Raw genomic sequence first — 10,029 nt, forward strand, 5'->3', positions numbered from 1 at the left:
AAATTAGAATGTGCTGTCCTCGTGTGCATGGGAGGGACCAGCTCATGATCGACCACAGGAAATGGCCAGCCTGTGACGAATCATTGTTGCTGGGAACTACCTTTTGCATGCGAGAGCTGTGCATGTGTGTGCGTATATGTTAAAATGATGAACATTGGCTAAAGTTTTAGTATAAAAAAAAATTGCTAGACTGTGGTCTATCCAATTTGCACCGCAGAACAGAAATGATTTTGAAAGATAAAAATGAGAGGAAAAAGAAATCTGTTTGCAAGCAGAAACTAATCCACACTAGTCGAGCCCACATGAGAAATTCGAAAAAAAAAAAAAAATGACAGAACATGCTTTCAGGAATTGGAAGAAGCTAAATTGTGAATTTAAGATTTTGCAATGCTACATTTAATAGGAATAATTGATTGGTTGTGTTATAAGATTATACAAAATTCTAAATGCAAGCTAAATCTGAGAGATTGGGTTCTTCAAATTTAAAAACAAAGAAAAAATTCAGATTAATTTGCCAGTTGGTTGTTATAGTTAAGTTTTTTTGAATTGGTGGATTGTTCTACCAGGAAACCTGAGTTGAAAATGATATATGAATGTTGTGTGGTGAGCTTGGATGAATTGGGACCAATGTAATAGAAAGACTCCTTTTTGGAGACTGCGTGTGAGATGCAAATGAACATTGATGAATGATAGCCTGAATGAAAAGAAATTACAGGTTGAATGTTAGAAAGAAACACGTAGCTTTTGGATTGATAATTAACTAGAAAAAAACTGGAGAACCAGTAACACATGTAGAAGATGTGTGAACTGAGAAATTGAGAAGCGTTTTGGAAAGAAAGTCAAATTAAATGATGATGGAATCGTATGTAGTAAAGAACGCATTCTCCCAAAAAGTTTGTCAAGGTGTGAGGCATGGGCGTTGCCAAGCCTCAAAAGGGGGGGGAGCGAGTAGGACAGATAGTGGAAGATAGTAATAAGACAACACTTTATGATGAATTTTCGAATACATTTGGTGTTATATTGTGGTAATTTTTTTGTTCTGGTGTAGATAGTTTAGCAACACGAGAGATTTAGAGGTTCAAAAGAAAGACAGTTAAAAGAAAACATTTTTGATTTGGACAATTGCAGGCTAACAGGAACATGAGAAAGATAAGAACTACGAGGTGGGATCCAATTTCATTGGGGAGATTGAGAATTCACAGCACCATACTCTAAGTCACATTTTTGAGCAAGCATGACAATAACATGTGAGAGGTCAAGACATACAGATCAGGGCTTGATGTGGAAAGCAGACCTCGATGAGTTGATTTTCAATAATGATACAGAAGACAACATACTGTCTGATTAAATTGGAACTATAGATAAAATGTAGCTCAAAAAAATAGGATGAGTTGCAGGATTTACGATATAAAAACGAGACCTCTGTTATTAGAAGAATTTGAAGTTTGGTAAACAAACATTACCAGCAAATTGATGGAAGCAGCTACATTTGGAGATAGTCTTACAAGTGTTCAAACCAGCCTGTCATTCTCAGTGTCAGGGCCCCTGAAACCCAATCCGAGTCTTCGCCTGCAGCCGTGAACAACTACAAAATGGTGCCTGGCTCTGAAGCACCTTTGACCTTTGGCGAAGGACAAGAAAAGACTGCTGTTGTGCTTGGAGGAGGACAAGTACACTCTGGAGGAAATACAACATCCTCGGGGACGAGAAAAGACAGTGAAAAGCGGAGGAACTCACAATGATGAAAATTGACTCATTTGAACAATGGACTCATTCAAGAGTGATGGATGGGGTCGCTCTGAAGCAACAACAAAAGAACACCAACTTGATAGGGTGAAGTGCGGCAAAAAGATATGGACTTGGAGTGTCCGACAACCAAATCGCACTCCTTGCTACGGCGTTCCCAAATTTGGTGGAGCTTGGTTCAAAGTGGAAGGGAGGTTCATTGTGCACTGAGTTTGACAGAACTGAGGAGATTTGATAAATAAATAAATAAATAGAAATTTGAAAAATACATAGGGCTACAGATTATAATCAGAGATTGAACGGATTTGGATAAAACAAATAGGCTAAAACGGTAGGAAACAAGAGCAAGATCTTATATTTTGGCTCATCAAGCTTAAGACGTAGAGGTCGAGTTATATAAATTTTAGAACAGGACATTTGGCAGTCAGGAGGAAGCTAGGTTGCTCAATGTACCTACTCAATACAATAGTAAGGGTTTTTATACCACAGTGGAGGTTGGATGGTCAGAAAGTTAGGTACGTTCAATTTTTGACATTCACACAGTCATGCATAGGAGTCACAAGGCGACAGTTAACAAGACAATGACTGCAATAGGGGCCACCTACGACTGCACCGACATGAAAAAGTAGAAGTGAGAGAGCAGAGTATGGGATTATATGCTAAAACGTCTGCTATACAGTTACCAACAGGAGATTCTATCAAGAGAAGCTACATGAGAGATGGATTAGAATCTCTTTGTCTGCGTGGGTGCGTGTGTGTGTGTGTGTGTGTGTGTGTGTGTGTGTGTGTGTGTGTGTGTGTGTGTGTGTGTGTGTGTGTGTGTGTGTGTGTTCACACCCTGTGTGGGTGCGAGCGTGTGAGGACAAAGAAGGCATGGATAAGACAATCTCTTTTAAACCAGGAGGCAATAAATGGGAACGCCCCTGTCATAAATAGTTTTTGGTTAAAGGGAATCATTAGGAAGTGTTCAAACTCTTCCCGCAAACATTCCTATTTGCCAGTTAAATGGGCACTACAATTGACTACGAGAGTTGCAAACAACAGATGAAGAGCAGTCCTTGGCAGATTATATGATCAGGACGCTCAAACTGTGTCAAAGACAAATTTACTGCCGCTTGATCTTTCCTCCTCACAGGTCGACAACCCCATAAATCCAGTAGACTGGGTCTACATCGAGGTCATCAAAGGAAGGAACTGGGCCAGCCACGACGGGAGGGACCATTCCAAGTCTTGCTGACTACACATGTTGCACCCAAGGTTGCAGGACCCACAAATGCATTAACGACGACTGCTCTCCAGGAGGAAACTGGATGGGAGCTTTGGACATCACCGCTGTGTGCCAGGATGAGAGAGCTGTTTTCAAGGTGTAAGGGCTCTACTACCAACATGGCTGCACCATCGGACGGGACCTACTTCAGCCAGAAGTTCAGAGGCACTGCCCCACCTGCATCCTATGAGTGCACGTGCCTGTTCAGTACGGATCATGGTTTTGTGGTCACAGGAGTTGTCCGATGCTGCCTGCCAACTGGACAAGAGTGTGTGCGCCAGTGTGTGTGACAGACCTCACCTACAGACTAGAACATCATCAGCTGACGAAAACACGAGCACATATACAACTTCTTAGACGTGACAGACGTGATAATGATAATGAGACGTGGATTGCGTAGATGCTGTTCTGTTGAGCATGTTTTACAGAAACTTGATGATTTGACCATCGAAAATGCTTCGCAAGTGATGGATACAATGATGTACTGTTTCTGTGTTTTTGTTTTTTATTGATAGCATTCTGGTCGTCTTAGGCAAAGGGACCGTGTAAGAATTTTCCTGCTAATAACATCTGGCCAGCAGGTTTTTCGCTTACACAATAAGTTTGATCTGGGGTATTAAGGTAATGCCTCATCTTCACTGGAAAGTGTTGCTATCATTGTTTGTTGTTTTTATTTTTCCTATTCTTCTTTCTTCATTATACATATATATGTGTTTTTTTCTTACTTGTCTTTGTTGTTTGGGGTAGCATAATCATATGATAAAACAGGAGGGAGATGTTAGGGTTTTCCAGGTTATCTTTATCATAGGATTATGTTGGAATGTAGACTGTAATGATTAAATCAATCCTGTCTGGCCCTCACAATGTAATAATTAAATCAATCACGTCTGGCCCTCACAATGCAGAGTCTGTTTCCCACAATAGTGTAAAACACCCCCTGCTCTGATCTTATCAGAGGCCGGGGGTTCACCAAACCTGTCCACTCCCACCCCCACTCTGTTCCTCCTAATAAATATGCCCTTGCAGGGAGGAGACTTTTAGACTTCATTCCTGTAGCGAGTGAACTCTCCACCTGCAGGTGTCTAAAAGAACTTGCCTGTCTCCTTGTGGTTCTTGCAAAATAAGTTGGAGTAAGCAAATCTCTAACATCTGCCGTCATGTGTCATCCATTGCGCCACTCACCCTACAAGACTGTATCGACTGTAAACTTGTGTGGAAAACTGTCATTGTCCAAAGGAAGGCTGTTTAGCAACAGTGACCAGCAGACAAATTCAACAAGGTCATTTGATTATACCATAACCCGGATTCGAATCGAACATTAACCACTACACGATCATGGCCTGTACGCAGTAGCGTTAATAAGATGCACATGTTGGCCATGATCGTATAGTGGTTAGTACTCTGCGTTGTGGCCGCAGCAACCCCGGTTCGAATCCGAGTCATGGCACACTCCAATTACTGTGTGGAATTTGTCCCTTTCTTACTATTGCTAAACAGCCATCTTTTGGACAATGACGATTTTCCACACGTTTGCGGTCGATAGCCTTAACTTGTAGGGCGAGTGGCGCAATGGATAAAGCATCATGGCGTATTCAAATAATGTCACCCATTTTTTATTTTTATTTTCATTTTTTGCAAAAGCTTACAAGCCACATATTCCCGTGGGGCTCGTGGAGCAATGGATAACGAACGCATCTGTCTACAGATCAGAAGATTCCAGGACTCCTGGCCAGCTCACATGCCATTTTGTGGTCAACATTAGCTATGTGTAATTTCTGTGAACTATTGGGTTGAAGTAACTCACAGACACTGTCAACCAATAGTCTTTCCAATTTTGTCTCATCTCGAGACTTAGGGATCTTCGGATCTGCGTAGTTATTGGATAGTTCCACCAACATTTTAACATCAACAATCTTTCATGGTCTGCTTGAGTGTCGTGGCTGAAGATCCTAGAGAAAAGACCCTAAACATGCAACTGCATGTTGGCCATAATATAGCATTGAGGCGGCTGCAACCCCAGTTTGAATCTGGTTAATAGCCGAATGAACTTGTTGCAGTTATTTTTTATTCACCCTCAACAGTCTTACGTTGGACCATGACAAATTTACATACACGCAAGCTTACAGAAAATGACAACTTCCCGTGGGGCTAGTGGCTCGTTCCTTGCTCTGAACGGACAGCCAAAACGATTCCTAACACTTACTAATTAAGTCCTAACCAATTCCTGTGTGTGTATGGGGGAGGGGGGGGGGGGGGGGGGGGCAAAGGAACCAATCAGATGGCCCGAATCCATGCATGGCCGATGACGGCAGTGATCAACACAGTGATATTTGAGAATTGAAATGAAGTTTATAGGATTTGCAGACAGTGTACAATCATTATTTAAACAAAAGTAGGCAGGCGCATACATTTGGAAACCCCAACAGAAAAATGACATCAATATTTAGTAGTTCCTCCTTTTGCAGAAATAACAGCCTCTGAACCAGTGGTTCTTAACCTGGATTCGGTCAAACTCTAGGGGTTCGGTGAGTCGGTCTCAGGGGTTTAGCAGAGCCTCCCTCCACTGCGGAGGTCCGAACACACCTGATTTATAAATTCGTGATAACGCATATCTGAACTGGTCTCGCAAAGGCAACAGCAGAAGTACTACTGATTTGCTGGTATATCATTTGTCGTGAATTCATGCATTGTGTTGGTTTTATTCTTTCAACAAGGTGGTGTCCATGCACTTCTGCATAAGTTCCGCTCTAGTCTTCTGGCCCAACTCTTTCGTACATATGATGACCATGGAAAGTTCTTTGCGAATGATCAATCTTTGCCTTTCATGTTCATCGGGACTACCCTTTTAATAGGTACCTACACTGTGTATTTGGATAGAGACTGCTGAAAGGGGACACATATATGCCTCGTGAACTACATGCATTACTGCGGGTGAAGAAGAGTGAACAAATAAGTCAGCAGACAAGCTTGCCGATTTATTAGTGCCCAGAAGAGCAGCACTCTGTTCCGTACTGTAACCTGCTAGGTTTGTTCCCGGTTCTTTATCTTTAATGCTCGATATGCTAACAGCAATTACCAAGAGGCAGCCTTCACAGTTTAACTCTTTAATGTATGCCAGAATGATCGATGCACAGCTGTGGAGCCCTTTCTGCCAGATGCGAAAGAAGGTCCCTCTCTCAGCGCCAAGGTTCCTGCTCTTATACTACTCTGGGCCGCCTTCCTGCAAGGAGGCGACTCTGCCTAATCTGTATGATAACGTGTGACCTTGTCGTCTTAACTGAGAGCGAATTCTACATATGTGCAAAGGGTGTCATAGAGAAGAGAAAGCTAATAAAGCAAGAGAAGGGTTGCAGCGATATAACGGCATAGCTCAAGCTACCCAGCTAAACACATGTGCCAAAGAGGCCTATTCTAACAAACCGTTGGTGAGAATGGCTAGAGATAGACTCTTATTGTTCCTCCCCACGGAAATCTTTAGTAAAAGGCGAACGATTTATTCGATCTGAAGAGAAAAAAGAATGAGCTGATAATCTGGGTGAAAACGGGCCACCCCACTGCTGGTCTCACCAAATTCACAGGCGGTCTCACACTCAAATTGCAGCAACCATTCCTTCTAATATAAACAATAGACGTTCATAGATTTACTATACTTAGAAGGCCTCAACCTAAATAGAAGGTTTAAACGAACGAGTATTTTGTGTTCATTAATGTCTTTTTTACTTAAAACATTGTTGGCGCACAGGATTGTAGGTACCTGATCGAACACATTCTTTCAAACAGCGATTGGGCGTCTATTTTGAGTATTGAAGGTAAAAACAGTTGTATGTCTTGGTACGTGTACTTTTGATATCAGAGAATGGGAAATGATCCCATATCTGTGTTTTATTTGAAAACATGTGATTTCATAACGACACAAATCGGGAAAGAAAATACGATCGTAATTTCTCAAATGATTTCTCAAATTTCAGAAGTGCTCTATATCTCTCGTGTCGCAAATAATTGAGGCTTTTGTCGTTGCAGTGGAGGTGAATTTGGAGTGTAATTCACCTCCACTGCGACGGTGGCGTTCGAGATTTGACATTTGAATATAAATCTGTCCGTTACATTCCGATTGGTAGCGAATATGACATGGACCTGAGGACTGCATTTTAGTGATGAACGAATTCTGATTAATATCATAGCCGGTTTGGGCGTGCCCTTTCAGGGTCATATTTTGTTTCTACCGCTGCCTCGTGGCAGCCAGGCCTAAAAAAAGATGGGAACACCTGAGGGAGGGAGTTTCACCAAGATGAATTTGGAAGAACTTTATGAAATAAAGTTGATGTTAAAACATAGGTGGACGTAATGTCTGGAAGCCTGCGTTCAACAGAAGGCTGTTTGGCAACAGTGAACAACGGACAAATTCAGCAAGGTAATTTACTGACGCCATGACCCAGATTCGTTCCGGTGATGCTACGGCCACAACACTATACGATCATGACCAATATGCAATCGCATACAATAAGTTTAGGGTCTTTTCTTTAGGATCTTCAGCCAAGACACCCATGAAAGAATGTTGATGTTAAAATGTCGGTGGAACTATCCAACTGTGCAGATCCGATGATCCCAAAGATTTGGGGTGAGACAACATTGAAAAAACGTTTTGCTTTGTTTACAGTGTCACTTATTTTGTGGCTTACCTTTTCTTCGTTACACATCTAAAGTATCGTATCATTTTACCTTGCGGCTTATACTACACCGTACATACCATATCACGTCGCCTATTCAACTCATGCATGAGATGCGATCGCTGAAATATTTAGGCGATGGGTTGCTACTCCATTGTGCTCTCCACTCATCATTTCATATCACATCCTCGTCGGTTTCACATTCACATCCAAAGTATCTTGGCACAACATACGTAACATGACTTATCAACACAAGACGAGGTGGCCGAGAGGTTAAGGCGATGGATTGCTAATTCGTTGTGCTCTGCACGCATGGGTTCAAATCCCATCCTTGTCGAAGGCTTGCTTTGAGAGAATATTTGCCACAAACTAAACAGGAAAGAGGGTTCTTACCTGTGTATGTGTTTTGAACTGTCGCTTCTCTGAGAATCTTTGACCACAAACTGAGCAGGCAAAAGGTTTTTCTCACCAGTGTGGGTTCTTGTGTGTCTTTTGAAGTTTCCCATCTCTGAGAATCTTTGGCCACAAACTGAGTAAGAAAAAGGCTTTTCACCTGTGTGTGTTCTTACATGTGTTTCTAAATTTACCTTCTGAGAGAATCTTTGGCCACAAACTGAGCAGGAAAAAGGGTTCTTACCAGTGTGGGTTGTTGTGTGTCTTTTCAAGCTTCCTTTCTCTGAGAATCTTTGGCCACAAGCTGAGCAGGAAACATTTTTTTCACCTGTGTGTGTTCTTCCATGTGTTTTTAAGTTTACCTTCTGGGAGAATCTTTGAAATTCTGCTGGAATGTAATGGGGTCAGCTGGTCTACTATGGGGCTCATTGGTGCAGGGGAATGATTCTCGCCTAGGGTTCTTTGATTGCCCGGGTTAAACTCCCGGACGAGCTCTTCTTTGAAACACTGTTGTCTATCGTTGTGTGGAGTCAAAGTCAAAGTCAAAGTCAGCTTTATTGTCAATTTCTCCACATGCCAAAGACACACAAAGAAACCGAAATTTCGTTCCCCCCTATCCCACGGTGACAAGACATGGCTCACAACAGACAAACAAGTAAACAAGTATAACAAAAGCGTGCTGAATAAATAATGAATAAATAACACAACAATAATAAATAAATAAATAAATAAATAAATAAATAAATAAATAAATAAATAAATAAATAAATAAATAAATAAATAAGAGGAGCAGAAAAAAAAGGAGCAAGTGCGCGTACAGCAGACATTCCCGAAAATAGCGCAACAGTGCCGCACGCTACGCAGAAGGGGGTAGCGAGTTCAGGGCCCTAACAGCCTGGAGAAAGAAGCTGTTGGCGAGTCTGGTGGTGCGGGAGCGCAGGCTCCTGTACCTCTTCCCAGAGGGCAGAAGGTCAAACAAAGAGTGAGCCGGGTGACTCACATCTCTGGCAATCGAGGTTGCCTTGCGGGCGAGATGGGAGGTGTAAATGTCCTTCAGGGAGGGGAGCGAAGCACCAATAGTCTTACCAGCCGTATTCACTATGCGCTGCAGGGCCTTCAAGTTCTGTTCAGTGCAGTTACCACCCCAGACAGCGATGCAACTGGTGAGGACGCTCTCAATGGTGCCATGGTAGAATGTAGACAGGACTGCCTGAGGAGCACATGCACGCCTGAGCTTCCGCAGGAAGTACAGGCGGCGCTGAGCTTTCTTTGCCAGTGACGAGGTGTTTGCGGACCAGGAGAGGTCCTCACTGATGTGCACCCCCAGGAACTTGGTGCAGCTCACCCTCTCCACCACAGCACCGTCGATGATCAGCGGCAGGTGTGTTGTGTGACCCTTCCGGAAGTCAACAATGATTTCCTTGGTCTTATTGACGTTCAGCAGGAGGTTGTTGTCCCTGCACCACGTGGTCAGAAGGTCAACTTCCGACCTGTACCGAGTCTCGTCGCCTTTCGTGATGAGACCCACCAGAGTCGTGTCGTCAGCAAACTTCACTATGTGGTTGTCGCTGTAGGTCGCAGTGCAGTCATGCGTCAGCAGGGTGAAGAGCAATGGACTGAGCACGCAGCCCTGGGGGGCCCCCGTGCTCAGCGTGATGCTGGCGGAGATTTTGTCGCCAACACGCACCACCTGAGGCCTCTGACAGAGGAAGTCCAGTATCCAGTTGCAGAGGGAGGTACTGAGGCCCAGCTCATCGAGTTTGCAGATGAGTCGCTGCGGCACAATGGTGTTGAAGGCAGAGCTGAAGTCCACAAACAGCAACCTCACATATGAGTCCTTTCTCATATGACAGGCCAATGTTACACAGAATGTACCATGGTCTGCAAGCTTTCTTTGAGGCTCGTTGGTCTAGGGCAGGGGTGTCAAACTCATTTTTGTCGCGGGCCACATTGTAG

At 43.3% G+C, this 10,029-nt stretch overlaps 2 non-coding genes across 2 annotated transcripts; one reads left to right on the forward strand and one right to left on the reverse strand.

Moving 5' to 3' along the window:
- Positions 1-6,423: 6,423 nt before the first annotated feature.
- LOC125993387 (U5 spliceosomal RNA) lies at positions 6,424-6,535 on the reverse strand. The gene has a single exon (XR_007490181.1). It is a non-coding gene; the product is annotated as a U5 spliceosomal RNA (small nuclear RNA).
- Positions 6,536-7,935: 1,400 nt separating this feature from the next.
- On the forward strand, positions 7,936-8,017 carry trnas-gcu (transfer RNA serine (anticodon GCU)). Its single transcript has one exon. It is a non-coding gene; the product is annotated as a tRNA-Ser (tRNA).
- Positions 8,018-10,029: the final 2,012 nt, after the last annotated feature.

The sequence above is a fragment of the Syngnathus scovelli genome, unplaced genomic scaffold, assembly GCF_024217435.2.
Source record: "Syngnathus scovelli strain Florida unplaced genomic scaffold, RoL_Ssco_1.2 HiC_scaffold_28, whole genome shotgun sequence".
NCBI lineage: Eukaryota > Metazoa > Chordata > Actinopteri > Syngnathiformes > Syngnathidae > Syngnathus > Syngnathus scovelli.